This window comes from Toxotes jaculatrix, chromosome 6 (assembly GCF_017976425.1).
Source record: "Toxotes jaculatrix isolate fToxJac2 chromosome 6, fToxJac2.pri, whole genome shotgun sequence".
NCBI classification, from domain to species: Eukaryota; Metazoa; Chordata; class Actinopteri; family Toxotidae; genus Toxotes; species Toxotes jaculatrix.
This window is the reverse complement of record NC_054399.1, coordinates 26423294-26441913: the sequence shown is the minus strand read 5'-3', so window position 1 is coordinate 26441913 and position 18620 is coordinate 26423294. Positions and strand designations below refer to the sequence as shown.

General features: G+C 48.7%; 1 pseudogene; it reads left to right on the top strand.

Annotated features, from left to right (window-relative positions):
* LOC121182854 overlaps nucleotides 1–18620 on the top strand; it is an 85806-nt pseudogene that overhangs the window by 941 nt on the left and 66245 nt on the right.

The following is an 18620-nucleotide window of genomic DNA, read 5'->3' as shown; positions in this document are numbered from 1 at the left end:
GGGCACAGTCTCTAGGTCTTAGGGTTCCGGAGTTATGAGCATTTGAAGTTCCCCCATATAAGTGAGTTGGGAGAGTGAAAATTTGGGATTTAACCAGGGTCAGTTTTGACCGATCCTCAGCAGAGCAAGATAGAGACATGGGACCTTGTCCTACCCCCCCACTTGTGTGCACCCCGAGTCCAACGGTACCACCCTTGAGTCTCTAGGACTTAGGGTTCTGGAGTTATGAGCATTTGAAGTTCCCCCATATAAGTCAGTTGGGAGAGTGAAAATCTGCCTGTGTGTGAAAGGCCCAAAGTGTTCCCCCAGAAAGTGTTTAGGAACACATTTCAGAGCCCTAGGAGTGGTTTGGACCCCCCTTTTTGTGGTACTTTTTGTCAAGTTGAAGTTGGTGTTCACGGTTGTTAAGAGTGTACAGAGCTTGGAGTTTTGACCAGGGTCAGTTTTGACCGATCATCAGCGGAGCAAGATAGAGACATGGGACCTTGTCCTACCCCCCAATTTGTGTGCACCCCGAGTCCAACGGTACCACCCTTTAGTCTCTAGGACTTAGGGTTCTGAAGTTATGAGCATTTGAAGTTCCCCCATATAAGTCAATTGGGAGAGTGAAAATTTGGGGTTTTAACCAGAGTCAGTTTTGACCGATCCTCAACGGAGAAAGATAGAGACATGGGACCTTGTCCTACCCCCCCATTTGTGTGCACCCCGAGTCCAACGGTACCACCCTTGAGTCTCTAGGACTTAGGGTTCTGGAGTTATGAGCATTTGAAGTTCCCCCATATAAGTGAGTTGGGAGAGTGAAAATTTGCCTAAGGGTGAGAGGCCAAAAGTGTTCCTCCAGAAAGTGTTTAGGAGCACGTTTCAGAGCCTTAGGAGTGGTTTGGACCCCTCTTTTTGTGGTACTTTTTGTCAAGCTGAAGTTGGTGTTTAGGGTTGTAGTGAGTGTACATGGCTTGGTGTTTTAACCAGGGTCAGCTTTGACCGATCCTCAGCGGAGAAAAATAGAGACATGGGACCTTGTCCTACCCCCCCATTTGTGTGCACCCCGAGTCCAACGGTACCACCCTTGAGTCTCTAGGACTTAGGGTTCTGGAGTTATGAGCATTTGAAGTTCCCCCATATAAGTGAGTTGGGAGAGTGAAAATCTGCCTAAGTGTGAAAGGCCAAAAGTGTTCCCCCAGAAAGTGTTTAGGAACACATTTCAGAGCCCTAGGAGTGGTTTGGACCCCTCTTTTTGTGGTACTTTTTGTCAAGCTGAAGTTGGTGTTTAGGGTTGTTGAGAGTGTACATGGCTTGGTGTTTTAACCAGGGTCAGCTTTGACCGATCCTCAGGGGAGAAAGATAGAGACATGGGACCTTGTCCTACCCCCCCATTTGTGTGTACCCCGAGTCCAACGGTACCACCCTTGAGTCTCTAGGACTTAGGGTTCCGGAGTTATGAGCATTTGAAGTTCCCCCATATAAGTGACTTGGGAGAGTTAAAATTTGCCTAAGTGTGAGAGGCAGGGGCGGAGCCAGGGGGTGGCCACGGCCACCATAGATTGATCTTCGGCCACCCTCCCACCACCGATTTACCGGCTTTTTTGGCGAAACCATCTCTGTACATCGGTGTTCCCACAGGGATGCAATTCAACAGTGCACCTCTAACGAGTAGATCTCCACCAGAACAGATGGTGGCAGTAATGCATTTAACCTGAATGTCAACTACCAACAGAATTGCAGGAGAAGAAGTAATTATTGAAGTTCACCTGGGGTTCCCCTCTCATTATCTATGCACTGTTTACTTGCATTACCAGTAAAGAAGAGTGGACTTTTCTCCGTTTCCAGAAGTCGGAGGTAAGTTTTCCCCATTTCAGAGCCTTAGGAGTGGTTTGGACCCCTCTTTTTGTGGTACTTTTTGTCAAGCTGAAGTTGGTGTTTATGGTTGTTGAGAGTGTACATGGCTTGGTGTTTTAACCAGGGTCAACTTTGACCGATCCTCAGGGGAGAAAAATAGAGACATGGGACCTTGTTCTACCCCCCCATTTGTGTTTACCCCGAGTCCAACGGTACCACCCTTGAGTCTCTAGGACTTAGGGTTCCGGAGTTATGAGCATTTGAAGATCCCCCATATAAGTGAGTTGGGAGAGTGAAAATTTGCCTAAGGGTGAGAGGCCAAAAGTGATCTTCCAGAAAGTGTTTAGGAGCACGTTTCAGAGCCTTAGGAGTGGTTTGGACCTTTTTTTTGTGGTACTTTTTGTCAAGCTGAAGTTGGTGTTTAGGGTTGTTGAGAGTGTACATGGCTTGGTGTTTTAACCAGGGTCAGCTTTGACCGATCCTCAGGGGAGAAAGATAGATACATGGGACCTTGTCCTACCCCCCCAACTGTGTGTACCCCGAGTCCAACGGTACCACCCTTGAGTCTCTAGGACTTAGGGTTCAGGAGTTATGAGCATTTGAAGATCCCCCATATAAGTGAGTTGGGTGAGTGAAAATTTGGGGTTTTAACCAGGGTCAGTTTTGACCGATTCTCAGGGGAGAAAGATAGAGACATTGGACCTTGTCCTACCCCCCCCATTTGTGTGTACCCCGAGTCCAACGGTACCACCCTTGAGTCTCTAGGACTTAGGGTTCCAGAGTTATGAGCATTTGAAGATCCCCCATATAAGTGAGTTGGGAGAGTGAAAATTTGCCTAAGGGTGAGAGGCCAAAAGTGTTCCTCCACAAAGTGTTTAGGAGCACTTTTCAGAGCCTTAGGAGTGGTTTGGACCCCTCTTTTTGTGGTACTTTTTGTCAAGCTGAAGTTGGTGTTTAGGGTTGTTGAGCGTGTACATGGCTTTGTGTTTTAACCAGGGTCAGCTTTGACCGATCCTCAGGAGAGAAAGATAGAGACAGGGGACCTTGTCCTACCCCCCCCCCCCCCCCCCCCCATTTGTGTGTACCCCGAGTCCAACGGTACCACCCTTGAGTCTCTAGGACTTAGGGTTCCGGAGGTATGAGCATTTGAAGTTCCCCCATATAACAGAGTTGGGAGAGTGAAAATTTGGGATTTAACCAGGGTCAGTTTTGACCGATCCTCAGCGGAGAAAGATAGAGACATGGGACCTTGTCCTACCCCCCCCCCATTTGTGTGTACCCCGAGTCCAACGGTACCACCCTTGAGTCTCTAGGACTTAGGGTTCTGGAGTTATGAGCATTTGAAGATCCCCCATATAAGTGAGTTGGGAGAGTGAAAATTTGGGGTTTTAACCAGGGTCAGTTTTGACTGATCCTCAGGGGAGAAAGATAGAGACATGGGACCTTGTCCTACCCCCCCATTTGTGTGTACCCCGAGTCCAACGGTACCACCCTTGAGTCTCTAGGACTTAGGGTTCCGGAGGTATGAGCATTTTAAGATCCCCCATATAATTGAGTTGGGTGAGTGAAAATTTGGGGTTTTAACCAGGGTCAGCTTTGACCGGTCCTCAGGGGAGAAAGATAGAGACATGGGATCTTGTCCTACCCCCCCCCATTTGTGTGTACCCCGAGTCCAACGGTACCACCCTTGAGTCTCTAGGACTTAGGGTTCCGGAGTTATGAGCATTTGAAGATCCCCCATATAAGTGAGTTGGGAGAGTGAAAATTTACCTAAGGGTGAGAGGCCAAAAGTGATCTTCCAGAAAGTGTTTAGGAGCACGTTTCAGAGCCTTAGGAGTGGTTTGGACCTTTTTTTTGTGGTACTTTTTGTCAAGCTGAAGTTGGTGTTTAGGGTTGTTGAGAGTGTAGATGGCTTGGTGTTTTAACCAGGGTCAGCTTTGACCGATCCTCAGGGGAGAAAGATAGATACATGGGACCTTGTCCTACCCCCCCAATTGTGTGTACCCCGAGTCCAACGGTACCACCCTTGAGTCTCTAGGACTTAGGGTTCAGGAGTTATGAGCATTTGAAGATCCCCCATATAAGTGAGTTGGGAGAGTGAAAATTTACCTAAGGGTGAGAGGCCAAAAGTGTTTCTCCAGAAAGTGTTTAGGAGCACGTTTCAGACCCTTAGGAGTGGTTTGGACCTTTCTTTTTGTGGTACTTTTTGTCAAGCTGAAGTTGGTGTTTAGGGTTGTTGAGAGTGTACATGGCTTGGTGTTTTAACCAGGGTCAGCTTTGACCGATCCTCAGGGGAGAAAGATAGAGACATGGGACCTCGTCCTACCCCCCCATTTGTGTGCACCCCGAGTCCAACGGTACCACCCTTGAGTCTCTAGGACTTAGGGTTCTGGAGTTATGAGCATTTGAAGTTCCCCCATATAAGTCAGTTGGGAGAGTGAAAATTTGGGGTTTTAACCAGAGTCAGTTTTGACCAATCCTCAGCTGAGAAAGATAGAGACATGGGACCTTGTCCTACCCCCCCATTTGTGTGCACCCCGAGTCCAACGGTACCACCCTTGAGTCTCTAGGACTTAGGGTTCTGGAGTTATGAGCATTTGAAGTTCCCCCATATAAGTCAGTTGGGAGAGTGAAAATTTGGGGTTTTAACCAGAGTCAGTTTTGACCGATCCTCAGCTGAGAAAGATAGAGACATGGGACCTTGTCCTACCCCCCCATTTGTGTGCACCCCGAGTCCAACGGTACCACCCTTGAGTCTCTAGGACTTAGGGTTCTGGAGTTATGAGCATTTGAAGTTCCCCCATATAAGTCAGTTGGGAGAGTGAAAATTTGGGGTTTTAACCAGAGTCAGTTTTGACCAATCCTCAGCTGAGAAAGATAGAGACATGGGACCTTGTCCTACCCCCCCATTTGTGTGCACCCCGAGTCCAACGGTACCACCCTTGAGTCTCTAGGACTTAGGGTTCTGGAGTTATGAGCATTTGAAGTTCCCCCATATAAGTCAGTTGGGAGAGTGAAAATTTGGGGTTTTAACCAGAGTCAGTTTTGACCGATCCTCAGCTGAGAAAGATAGAGACATGGGACCTCGTCCTACCCCCCCATTTGTGTGCACCCCGAGTCCAACGGTACCACCCTTGAGTCTCTAGGACTTAGGGTTCTGGAGTTATGAGCATTTGAAGTTCCCCCATATAAGTCAGTTGGGAGAGTGAAAATTTGGGGTTTTAACCAGAGTCAGTTTTGACTGATCCTCAGCGGAGCAAGATAGAGACATGGGACCTTGTCCTACCCCCCCATTTGTGTGCACCCCGAGTCCAACGGTACCACCCTTGAGTCTCTAGGACTTAGGGTTCTGGAGTTATGAGCATTTGAAGTTCCCCCATATAAGTGAGTTGGGAGAGTGCAAATCTGCCTAAGTGTGAAAGGCCAAAAGTGTTCCCCCAGAAAGTGTTTAGGAACACATTTCAGAGCCCTAGGAGTGGTTTGGACCCCCCTTTTTGTGGTACTTTTTGTCAAGTTGAAGTTTGTGTTCACGGTTGTTAAGAATGTACAGGGCTTGGAGTTTTGACCAGGGTCAGTTTTGACCGATCCTCAGCGGAGCAAGATGGAGACATGGGACCTTGTCCTACCCCCCCATTTGTGTGCACCCCGAGTCCAACGGTACCACCCTTGAGTCTCTAGGACTTAGGGTTCTGGAGTTATGAGCATTTGAAGTTCCCCCATATAAGTCAGTTGGGAGAGTGAAAATTTGGGGTTTTAAACAGAGTCAGTTTTGACCGATCCTCAGCTGAGAAAGATAGAGACATGGGACCTAGTCCTACCCCCCCATTTGTGTGCACCCCGAGTCCAACGGTACCACCCTTGAGTCTCTAGGACTTAGGTTTCTGGAGTTATGAGCATTTGAAGTTCCCCCATATAAGTCAGTTGGGAGAGTGAAAATTTGGGGTTTTCACCAGGGTCAGTTTTGACCGATCCTCAGCGGAGAAAGATAGAGACATGGGACCTTGTCCTACCCCCCCATTTGTGTGCACCCCGAGTCCAACGGTACCACCCTTGAGTCTCTAGGACTTAGGGTTCTGGAGTTATGAGCATTTGAAGTTCCCCCATATAAGTCAGTTGGGAGAGTGAAAATTTGGGGTTTTGACCAGGGTCAGTTTTGACCGATCCTCAGCGGAGCAAGATAGAGACATGGGACCTTGTCCTACCCCCCCCATTTGTGTGCACCCCGAGTCCAACGGTACCACCCTTGAGTCTCTAGGACTTAGGGTTCTGGAGTTATGAGCATTTGAAGTTCCCCCATATAAGTCAGTTGGGAGAGTGAAAATTTGGGGTTTTGACCAGAGTCAGTTTTGACCGATCCTCAGCGGAGAAAGATAGAGACATGGGACCTCGTTCTACCCCCCCATTTGTGTGCACCCCGAGTCCAACGGTACCACCCTTGAGTCTCTAGGACTTAGGGTTCTGGAGTTATGAGCATTTGAAGTTCCCCCATATAAGTCAGTTGGGAGAGTGAAAATTTGGGGTTTTAACCAGAGTCAGTTTTGACTGATCCTCAGCGGAGCAAGATAGAGACATGGGACCTTGTCCTACCCCCCCATTTGTGTGCACCCCGAGTCCAACGGTACCACCCTTGAGTCTCTAGGACTTAGGGTTCCGGAGTTATGAGCATTTGAAGTTCCCCCATATAACAGAGTTGGGAGAGTGAAAATTTGGGATTTAACCAGGGTCAGTTTTGACCGATCCTCAGCGGAGCAAGATAGAGACATGGGACCTTGTCCTACCCCCCCATTTGTGTGCACCCCGAGTCCAACGGTACCACCCTTGAGTCTCTATGACTTAGGGTTCTGGAGTTATGAGCATTTGAAGTTCCCCCATATAAGTGAGTTGGGAGAGTGAAAATCTGCCTATGTGTGAAAGGCCCAAAGTGTTCCCCCAGAAAGTGTTTAGGAACACATTTCAGAGCCCTAGGAGTGGTTTGGACACCCTTTTTGTGGTACTTTTTGTCAAGTTGAAGTTGGTGTTCACGGTTGTTAAGAGTGTACAGGGCTTGGAGTTTTGACCAGGGTCAGTTTTGACCGATCCTCAGCGGAGCAAGATAGAGACATGGGACCTTGTCCTACCCCCCCATTTGTGTGCACCCCGAGTCCAACGGTACCACCCTTGAGTCTCTAGGACTTAGGGTTCCGGAGTTATGAGCATTTGAAGTTCCCCCATATAAGTGAGTTGGGAGAGTGAAAATTTGGGATTTAACCAGGGTCGGTTTTGACCGATCCTCAGCGGAGCAAGATAGAGACATGGGACCTTGTCCTACCCCCCCATTTGTGTGCACCCCGAGTCCAACGGTACCACCCTTGAGTCTCTAGGACTTAGGGTTCTGGAGTTATGAGCATTTGAAGTTCCCCCATATAAGTCAGTTGGGAGAGTGAAAATTTGGGGTTTTAACCAGGGTCAGTTTTGACCGATCCTCAGCAGAGCAAGATAGAGACATGGGACCTTGTCCTACCCCCCCCCCCCCCCCCCATTTGTGTGCACCCCGAGTCCAACGGTACCACCCTTGAGTCTCTAGGACTTAGGGTTCTGGAGTTATGAGCATTTGAAGTTCCCCCATATAAGTGAGTTGGGAGAGTGAAAATCTGCCTAAGTGTGAAAGGCCAAAAGTGTTCCCCCAGAAAGTGTTTAGGAGCACATTTCAGAGCCCTAGGAGTGGTTTGGACCCCCCTTTTTGTGGTACTTTTTGTCAAGTTGAAGTTGGTGTTCACGGTTGTTAAGAGTGTACAGGGCTTGGAGTTTTGACAAGGGTCAGTTTTGACCGATCCTCAGCGGAGCAAGATAGAGACATGGGACCTTGTCCTACCCCCCCATTTGTGTGCACCCCGAGTCCAACGGTACCACCCTTGAGTCTCTATGACTTAGGGTTCTGGAGTTATGAGCATTTGAAGTTCCCCCATATAAGTGAGTTGGGAGAGTGAAAATCTGCCTATGTGTGAAAGGCCCAAAGTGTTCCCCCAGAAAGTGTTTAGGAACACATTTCAGAGCCCTAGGAGTGGTTTGGACACCCTTTTTGTGGTACTTTTTGTCAAGTTGAAGTTGGTGTTCACGGTTGTTAAGAGTGTACAGGGCTTGGAGTTTTGACCAGGGTCAGTTTTGACCGATCCTCAGCGGAGCAAGATAGAGACATGGGACCTTGTCCTACCCCCCCATTTGTGTGCACCCCGAGTCCAACGGTACCACCCTTGAGTCTCTAGGACTTAGGGTTCCGGAGTTATGAGCATTTGAAGTTCCCCCATATAAGTGAGTTGGGAGAGTGAAAATTTGGGATTTAACCAGGGTCGGTTTTGACCGATCCTCAGCGGAGCAAGATAGAGACATGGGACCTTGTCCTACCCCCCCATTTGTGTGCACCCCGAGTCCAACGGTACCACCCTTGAGTCTCTAGGACTTAGGGTTCTGGAGTTATGAGCATTTGAAGTTCCCCCATATAAGTCAGTTGGGAGAGTGAAAATTTGGGGTTTTAACCAGAGTCAGTTTTGACTGATCCTCAGCGGAGAAAGATAGAGACATGGGACCTTGTCCTACCCCCCCATTTGTGTGCACCCCGAGTCCAACGGTACCACCCTTGAGTCTCTAGGACTTAGGGTTCTGGAGTTATGAGCATTTGAAGTTCCCCCATATAAGTCAGTTGGGAGAGTGAAAATCTGCCTATGTGTGAAAGGCCCAAAGTGTTCCCCCAGAAAGTGTTTAGGAACACATTTCAGAGCCCTAGGAGTGGTTTGGACACCCTTTTTGTGGTACTTTTTGTCAAGTTGAAGTTGGTGTTCACGGTTGTTAAGAGTGTACAGGGCTTGGAGTTTTGACTAGGGTCAGTTTTGACCGATCCTCAGCGGAGCAAGATAGAGACATGGGACCTTGTCCTACCCCCCCATTTGTGTGCACCCCGAGTCCAACGGTACCACCCTTGAGTCTCTAGGACTTAGGGTTCTGGAGTTATGAGCATTTGAAGTTCCCCCATATAAGTGAGTTGGGAGAGTTAAAATTTGGGATTTAACCAGGGTCAGTTTTGACCGATCCTCAGCGGAGCAAGATAGAGACATGGGACCTTGTCCTACCCCCCCATTTGTGTGCACCCCGAGTCCAACGGTACCACCCTTGAGTCTCTATGACTTAGGGTTCTGGAGTTATGAGCATTTGAAGTTCCCCCATATAAGTGAGTTGGGAGAGTGAAAATCTGCCTATGTGTGAAAGGCCCAAAGTGTTCCCCCAGAAAGTGTTTAGGAACACATTTCAGAGCCCTAGGAGTGGTTTGGACACCCTTTTTGTGGTACTTTTTGTCAAGTTGAAGTTGGTGTTCACGGTTGTTAAGAGTGTACAGGGCTTGGAGTTTTGACCAGGGTCAGTTTTGACCGATCCTCAGCGGAGCAAGATAGAGACATGGGACCTTGTCCTACCCCCCCATTTGTGTGCACCCCGAGTCCAACGGTACCACCCTTGAGTCTCTAGGACTTAGGGTTCTGGAGTTATGAGCATTTGAAGTTCCCCCATATAAGTCAGTTGGGAGAGTGAAAATTTGGGGTTTTAACCAGAGTCAGTTTTGACCGATCCTCAGCTGAGAAAGATAGAGACATGGGACCTTGTCCTACCCCCCCATTTGTGTGCACCCCGAGTCCAACGGTACCACCCTTGAGTCTCTAGGACTTAGGGTTCTGGAGTTATGAGCATTTGAAGTTCCCCCATATAAGTCAGTTGGGAGAGTGAAAATTTGGGGTTTTAACCAGAGTCAGTTTTGACTGATCCTCAGCGGAGAAAGATAGAGACATGGGACCTTGTCCTACCCCCCCATTTGTGTGCACCCCGAGTCCAACGGTACCACCCTTGAGTCTCTAGGACTTAGGGTTCTGGAGTTATGACCATTTGAAGTTCTCCTATATAAGTGAGTTGGGAGAGTGATAATTTGGGGTTTTAACCAGAGTCAGTTTTGACCGATCCTCAGCTGAGAAAGATAGAGACATGGGACCTTGTCCTACCCCCCCATTTGTGTGCACCCCGAGTCCAACGGTACCACCCTTGAGTCTCTAGGACTTAGGGTTCTGGAGTTATGAGCATTTGAAGTTCCCCCATATAAGTGAGTTGGGAGAGCGCAAATCTGCCTAAGTGTGAAAGGCCAAAAGTGTTCCCCCAGAAAGTGTTTAGGAACACATTTCAGAGCCCTAGGAGTGGTTTGGACCCCCCTTTTTGTGGTACTTTTTGTCAAGTTGAAGTTGGTGTTCACGGTTGTTAAGAGTGTACAGGGCTTGGAGTTTTGACCAGAGTCAGTTTTGACCGATCCTCAGCGGAGCAAGATAGAGACATGGGACCTTGTCCTACCCCCCCATTTGTGTGCACCCCGAGTCCAACGGTACCACCCTTGAGTCTCTAGGACTTAGGGTTCTGGAGTTATGAGCATTTGAAGTTCCCCCATATAAGTCAGTTGGGAGAGTGAAAATTTGGGGTTTTAAACAGAGTCAGTTTTGACCGATCCTCAGTTGAGAAAGATAGAGACATGGGACCTAGTCCTACCCCCCCATTTGTGTGCACCCCGAGTCCAACGGTACCACCCTTGAGTCTCTAGGACTTAGGGTTCTGGAGTTATGACCATTTGAAGTTCTCCTATATAAGTGAGTTGGGAGAGTCAAAATTTGGGGTTTTAACCAGAGTCAGTTTTGACCGATCCTCAGCTGAGAAAGATAGAGACATGGGACCTTGTCCTACCCCCCCATTTGTGTGCACCCCGAGTCCAACGGTGCCACCCTTGAGTCTCTAGGACTTAGGGTTCTGGAGTTATGAGCATTTGAAGTTCCCCCATATAAGTGAGTTGGGAGAGTGCAAATCTGCCTAAGTGTGAAAGGCCAAAAGTGTTCCCCCAGAAAGTGTTTAGGAACACATTTCAGAGCCCTAGGAGTGGTTTGGACCCCCCTTTTTGTGGTACTTTTTGTCAAGTTGAAGTTTGTGTTCACGGTTGTTAAGAATGTACAGGGCTTGGAGTTTTGACCAGGGTCAGTTTTGACCGATCCTCAGCGGAGCAAGATAGAGACATGGGACCTTGTCCTACCCCCCCATTTGTGTGCACCCCGAGTCCAACGGTACCACCCTTGAGTCTCTAGGACTTAGGGTTCTGGAGTTATGAGCATTTGAAGTTCCCCCATATAAGTCAGTTGGGAGAGTGAAAATCTGCCTAAGTGTGAAAGGCCCAAAGTGTTCCCCCAGAAAGTGTTTAGGAACACATTTCAGAGCCCTAGGAGTGGTTTGGACCCCCCTTTTTGTGGTACTTTTTGTCAAGTTGAAGTTGGTGTTCACGGTTGTTAAGAGTGTACAGGGCTTGGAGTTTTGACCAGGGTCAGTTTTGACCGATCCTCAGCGGAGAATGATAGAGACATGGGACCTTGTCCTACCCCCCCATTTGTGTGCACCCCGAGTCCAACGGTACCACCCTTGAGTCTCTAGGACTTAGGGTTCCGGAGTTATGAGCATTTGAAGTTCCCCCATATAAGTGAGTTGGGAGAGTGAAAATTTGGGATTTAACCAGGGTCAGTTTTGACCGATCCTCAGCGGAGCAAGATAGAGACATGGGACCTTGTCCTACCCCCCCATTTGTGTGCACCCCGAGTCCAACGGTACCACCCTTGAGTCTCTAGGACTTAGGGTTCTGGAGTTATGAGCATTTGAAGTTCCCCCATATAAGTGAGTTGGGAGAGTGCAAATCTGCCTAAGTGTGAAAGGCCAAAAGTGTTCCCCCAGAAAGTGTTTAGGAACACATTTCAGAGCCCTAGGAGTGGTTTGGACCCCCCTTTTTGTGGTACTTTTTGTCAAGTTGAAGTTTGTGTTCACGGTTGTTAAGAATGTACAGGGCTTGGAGTTTTGACCAGGGTCACTTTTGACCGATCCTCAGCGGAGAAAGATAGAGACATGGGACCTTGTCCTACCCCCCCATTTGTGTGCACCCCGAGTCCAACGGTACCACCCTTGAGTCTCTAGGACTTAGGGTTCTGAAGTTATGAGCATTCGAAGTTCCCCCATATAAGTCAGTTGGGAGAGTGAAAATTTGGGGTTTTGACCGATCCTCAACGGAGAAAGATAGAGACATGGGACCTTGTCCTACCCCCCCATTTGTGTGCACCCCGAGTCCAACGGTACCACCCTTGAGTCTCTAGGACTTAGGGTTCTGGAGTTATGAGCATTTGAAGTTCCCCCATATAAGTGAGTTGGGAGAGTGCAAATCTGCCTAAGTGTGAAAGGCCAAAAGTGTTCCCCCAGAAAGTGTTTAGGAACACATTTCAGAGCCCTAGGAGTGGTTTGGACCCCCCTTTTTGTGGTACTTTTTGTCAAGTTGAAGTTTGTGTTCACGGTTGTTAAGAATGTACAGGGCTTGGAGTTTTGACCAGGGTCAGTTTTGACCGATCCTCAGCGGAGCAAGATAGAGACATGGGACCTTGTCCTACCCCCCCATTTGTGTGCACCCCGAGTCCAACGGTACCACCCTTGAGTCTCTAGGACTTAGGGTTCTGGAGTTATGAGCATTTGAAGTTCCCCCATATAAGTCAGTTGGGAGAGTGAAAATTTGGGGTTTTAACCAGAGTCAGTTTTGACCGATCCTCAGCTGAGAAAGATAGAGACATGGGACCTCGTCCTACCCCCCCATTTGTGTGCACCCCGAGTCCAACGGTACCACCCTTGAGTCTCTAGGACTTAGGGTTCTGGAGTTATGAGCATTTGAAGTTCCCCCATATAAGTCAGTTGGGAGAGTGAAAATTTGGGGTTTTAACCAGAGTCAGTTTTGACCGATCCTCAGCTGAGAAAGATAGAGACATGGGACCTCGTCCTACCCCCCCATTTGTGTGCACCCCGAGTCCAACGGTACCACCCTTGAGTCTCTAGGACTTAGGGTTCTGGAGTTATGAGCATTTGAAGTTCCCCCATATAAGTGAGTTGGGAGAGTGCAAATCTGCCTAAGTGTGAAAGGCCAAAAGTGTTCCCCCAGAAAGTGTTTAGGAACACATTTCAGAGCCCTAGGAGTGGTTTGGACCCCCCTTTTTGTGGTACTTTTTGTCAAGTTGAAGTTGGTGTTCACGGTTGTTAAGAATGTACAGGGCTTGGAGTTTTGACCAGGGTCAGTTTTGACCGATCCTCAGCGGAGCAAGATAGAGACATGGGACCTTGTCCTACCCCCCCATTTGTGTGCACCCCGAGTCCAACGGTACCACCCTTGAGTCTCTAGGACTTAGGGTTCTGGAGTTATGAGCATTTGAAGTTCCCCCATATAAGTCAGTTGGGAGAGTGAAAATTTGGGGTTTTAACCAGAGTCAGTTTTGACCGATCCTCAGCGGAGCAAGATAGAGACATGGGACCTTGTCCTACCCCCCGATTTGTGTGCACCCCGAGTCCAACGGTACCACCCTTGAGTCTCTAGGACTTAGGGTTCTGGAGTTATGAGCATTTGAAGTTCCCCCATATAAGTCAGTTGGGAGAGTGAAAATTTGGGGTTTTAACCAGAGTCAGTTTTGACTGATCCTCAGCGGAGCAAGATAGAGACATGGGACCTTGTCCTACCCCCCTATTTGTGTGCACCCCGAGTCCAACGGTACCACCCTTGAGTCTCTAGGACTTAGGGTTCTGGAGTTATGAGCATTTGAAGTTCCCCCATATAAGTGAGTTGGGAGAGTGAAAATCTGCCTATGTGTGAAAGGCCCAAAGTGTTCCCCCAGAAAGTGTTTAGGAACACATTTCAGAGCCCTAGGAGTGGTTTGGACCCCCATTTTTGTGGTTCTTTTTGTCAAGTTGAAGTTGGTGTTCACGGTTGTTAAGAGTGTACAGGGCTTGGAGTTTTGACTAGGGTCAGTTTTGACCGATCCTCAGCGGAGCAAGATAGAGACATGGGACCTTGTCCTACCCCCCCATTTGTGTGCACCCCGAGTCCAACGGTACCACCCTTGAGTCTCTAGGACTTAGGGTTCTGGAGTTATGAGCATTTGAAGTTCCCCCATATAAGTCAGTTGGGAGAGTGAAAATTTGGGGTTTTAACCAGAGTCAGTTTTGACCGATCCTCAGCTGAGAAAGATAGAGACATGGGACCTCGTCCTACCCCCCCATTTGTGTGCACCCCGAGTCCAACGGTACCACCCTTGAGTCTCTAGGACTTAGGGTTCTGGAGTTATGAGCATTTGAAGTTCCCCCATATAAGTGAGTTGGGAGAGTGAAAATCTGCCTAAGTGTGAAAGGCCCAAAGTGTTCCCCCAGAAAGTGTTTAGGAACACATTTCAGAGCCCTAGGAGTGGTTTGGGCCCCCCTTTTTGTGGTACTTTTTGTCAAGTTGAAGTTGGTGTTCACGGTTGTTAAGAGTGTACAGGGCTTGGAGTTTTGACCAGGGTCAGTTTTGACCGATCCTCAGCGGAGCAAGATAGAGACATGGGACCTTGTCCTACCCCCCCATTTGTGTGCACCCCGAGTCCAACGGTACCACCCTTGAGTCTCTAGGACTTAGGGTTCTGGAGTTATGAGCATTTGAAGTTCCCCCATATAAGTGAGTTGGGAGAGTGAAAATTTGGGATTTAACCAGGGTCAGTTTTGACCGATCCTCAGCGGAGCAAGATAGAGACATGGGACCTTGTCCTACCCCCCCATTTGTGTGCACCCCGAGTCCAACGGTACCACCCTTGAGTCTCTAGGACTTAGGGTTCCGGAGTTATGAGCATTTGAAGTTCCCCCATATAAGTGAGTTGGGAGAGTGAAAATTTGGGATTTAACCAGGGTCAGTTTTGACCGATCCTCAGCGGAGCAAGATAGAGACATGGGACCTTGTCCTACCCCCCCATTTGTGTGCACCCCGAGTCCAACGGTACCACCCTTGAGTCTCTAGGACTTAGGGTTCTGGAGTTATGAGCATTTGAAGTTCCCCCATATAACAGAGTTGGGAGAGTGAAAATTTGGGATTTAACCAGGGTCAGTTTTGACCGATCCTCAGCGGAGCAAGATAGAGACATGGGACCTTGTCCTACCCCCCCATTTGTGTGCACCCCGAGTCCAACGGTACCACCCTTGAGTCTCTAGGACTTAGGGTTCTGGAGTTATGAGCATTTGAAGTTCCCCCATATAAGTGAGTTGGGAGAGTGAAAATCTGCCTAAGTGTGAAAGGCCAAAAGTGTTCCCCCAGAAAGTGTTTAGGAGCACATTTCAGAGCCCTAGGAGTGGTTTGGACCCCCCTTTTTGTGGTACTTTTTGTCAAGTTGAAGTTGGTGTTCACGGTTGTTAAGAGTGTACAGGGCTTGGAGTTTTGACAAGGGTCAGTTTTGACCGATCCTCAGCGGAGCAAGATAGAGACATGGGACCTTGTCCTACCCCCCCATTTGTGTGCACCCCGAGTCCAACGGTACCACCCTTGAGTCTCTAGGACTTAGGGTTCTGGAGTTATGAGCATTTGAAGTTCCCCCATATAATTGAGTTGGGAGAGTGAAAATTTGGGATTTAACCAGGGTCAGTTTTGACCGATCCTCAGCGGAGCAAGATAGAGACATGGGACCTTGTCCTACCCCCCCATTTGTGTGCACCCCGAGTCCAACGGTACCACCCTTGAGTCTCTAGGACTTAGGGTTCCGGAGTTATGAGCATTTGAAGTTCCCCCATATAAGTGAGTTGGGAGAGTGAAAATTTGGGATTTAACCAGGGTCAGTTTTGACCGATCCTCAGCGGAGCAAGATAGAGACATGGGACCTTGTCCTACCCCCCCATTTGTGTGCACCCCGAGTCCAACGGTACCACCCTTGAGTCTCTAGGACTTAGGGTTCTGAAGTTATGAGCATTTGAAGTTCCCCCATATAAGTCAGTTGGGAGAGTGAAAATTTGGGGTTTTAACCAGAGTCAGTTTTGACCGATCCTCAGCTGAGAAAGATAGAGACATGGGACCTTGTCCTACCCCCCCATTTGTGTGCACCCCGAGTCCAACGGTACCACCCTTGAGTCTCTAGGTCTTAGGGTTCTGGAGTTATGAGCATTTGAAGTTCCCCCATATAACAGAGTTGGGAGAGTGAAAATTTGGGGTTTTAACCAGAGTCAGTTTTGACCGATCCTCAACGGAGAAAGATAGAGACATGGGACCTTGTCCTTCCCCCCCATTTGTGTGCACCCCGAGTCCAACGGTACCACCCTTGAGTCTCTAGGACTTAGGGTTCTGAAGTTATGAGCATTTGAAGTTCCCCCATATAAGTCAGTTGGGAGAGTGAAAATTTGGGGTTTTAACCAGAGTCAGTTTTGACCGATCCTCAACGGAGAAAGATAGAGACATGGGACCTTGTCCTTCCCCCCCATTTGTGTGCACCCCGAGTCCAACGGTACCACCCTTGAGTCTCTAGGACTTAGGGTTCTGGAGTTATGACCATTTGAAGTTCTCCTATATAAGTGAGTTGGGAGAGTGAAAATTTGGGGTTTTAACCAGAGTCAGTTTTGACCGATCCTCAGCTGAGAAAGATAGAGACATGGGACCTTGTCCTACCCCCCCATTTGTGTGCACCCCGAGTCCAACGGTACCACCCTTGAGTCTCTAGGTCTTAGGGTTCTGGAGTTATGAGCATTTGAAGTTCCCCCATATAACAGAGTTGGGAGAGTGAAAATTTGGGATTTAACCAGGGTCAGTTTTGACCGATCCTCAGCGGAGCAAGATAGAGACATGGGACCTTGTCCTACCCCCCCATTTGTGTGCACCCCGAGTCCAACGGTACCACCCTTGAGTCTCTAGGACTTAGGGTTCTGGAGTTATGAGCATTTGAAGTTCCCCCATATAAGTGAGTTGGGAGAGTGAAAATCTGCCTAAGTGTGAAAGGCCAAAAGTGTTCCCCCAGAAAGTGTTTAGGAGCACATTTCAGAGCCCTAGGAGTGGTTTGGACCCCCCTTTTTGTGGTACTTTTTGTCAAGTTGAAGTTGGTGTTCACGGTTGTTAAGAGTGTACAGGGCTTGGAGTTTTGACAAGGGTCAGTTTTGACCGATCCTCAGCGGAGCAAGATAGAGACATGGGACCTTGTCCTACCCCCCCCCATTTGTGTGCACCCCGAGTCCAACGGTACCACCCTTGAGTCTCTAGGACTTAGGGTTCCGGAGTTATGAGCATTTGAAGTTCCCCCATATAAGTGAGTTGGGAGAGTGAAAATTTGGGATTTAACCAGGGTCAGTTTTGACCGATCCTCAGCGGAGCAAGATAGAGACATGGGACCTTGTCCTACCCCCCCCATTTGTGTGCACCCCGAGTCCAACGGTACCACCCTTGAGTCTCTAGGACTTAGGGTTCTGGAGTTATGACCATTTGAAGTTCTCCTATATAAGTGAGTTGGGAGAGTGAAAATTTGGGGTTTTAACCAGAGTCAGTTTTGACCGATCCTCAGCTGAGAAAGATAGAGACATGGGACCTTGTCCTACCCCCCCATTTGTGTGCACCCCGAGTCCAACGGTACCACCCTTGAGTCTCTAGGACTTAGGGTTCTGGAGTTATGAGCATTTGAAGTTCCCCCATATAAGTGAGTTGGGAGAGTGAAAATCTGCCTAAGTGTGAAAGGCCAAAAGTGTTCCCCCAGAAAGTGTTTAGGAGCACATTTCAGAGCCCTAGGAGTGGTTTGGACCCCCCTTTTTGTGGTACTTTTTGTCAAGTTGAAGTTGGTGTTCACGGTTGTTAAGAGTGTACAGGGCTTGGAGTTTTGACAAGGGTCAGTTTTGACCGATCCTCAGCGGAGCAAGATAGAGACATGGGACCTTGTCCTACCCCCCCATTTGTGTGCACCCCGAGTCCAACGGTACCACCCTTGAGTCTCTAGGACTTAGGGTTCTGGAGTTATGAGCATTTGAAGTTCCCCCATATAATTGAGTTGGGAGAGTGAAAATTTGGGATTTAACCAGGGTCAGTTTTGACCGATCCTCAGCGGAGCAAGATAGAGACATGGGACCTTGTCCTACCCCCCCATTTGTGTGCACCCCGAGTCCAACGGTACCACCCTTGAGTCTCTAGGACTTAGGGTTCCGGAGTTATGAGCATTTGAAGTTCCCCCATATAAGTGAGTTGGGAGAGTGAAAATTTGGGATTTAACCAGGGTCAGTTTTGACCGATCCTCAGCGGAGCAAGATAGAGACATGGGACCTTGTCCTACCCCCCCATTTGTGTGCACCCCGAGTCCAACGGTACCACCCTTGAGTCTCTAGGACTTAGGGTTCTGAAGTTATGAGCATTTGAAGTTCCCCCATATAAGTCAGTTGGGAGAGTGAAAATTTGGGGTTTTGACCGATCCTCAACGGAGAAAGATAGAGACATGGGACCTTGTCCTACCCCCCCATTTGTGTGCACCCCGAGTCCAACGGTACCACCCTTGAGTCTCTAGGACTTAGGGTTCCGGAGTTATGAGCATTTGAATTTCCCCCATATAAGTGAGTTGGGAGAGTGAAAATTTGGGATTTAACCAGGGTCAGTTTTGACCGATCCTCAGCAGAGCAAGATAGAGACATGGGACCTTGTCCTACCCCCCCCCCCCCCCCCCCCCCCCCATTTGTGTGCACCCCGAGTCCAACGGTACCACCCTTGAGTCTCTAGGACTTAGGGTTCTGGAGTTATGAGCATTTGAAGTTCCCCCATATAAGTCAGTTGGGAGAGTGAAAATTTGGGGTTTTGACCAGGGTCAGTTTTGACCGATCCTCAGCTGAGCAAGATAGAGACATGGGACCTTGTCCTACCCCCCCATTTGTGTGCACCAAGAGTCCAACGGTACCACCCTTGAGTCTCTAGGACT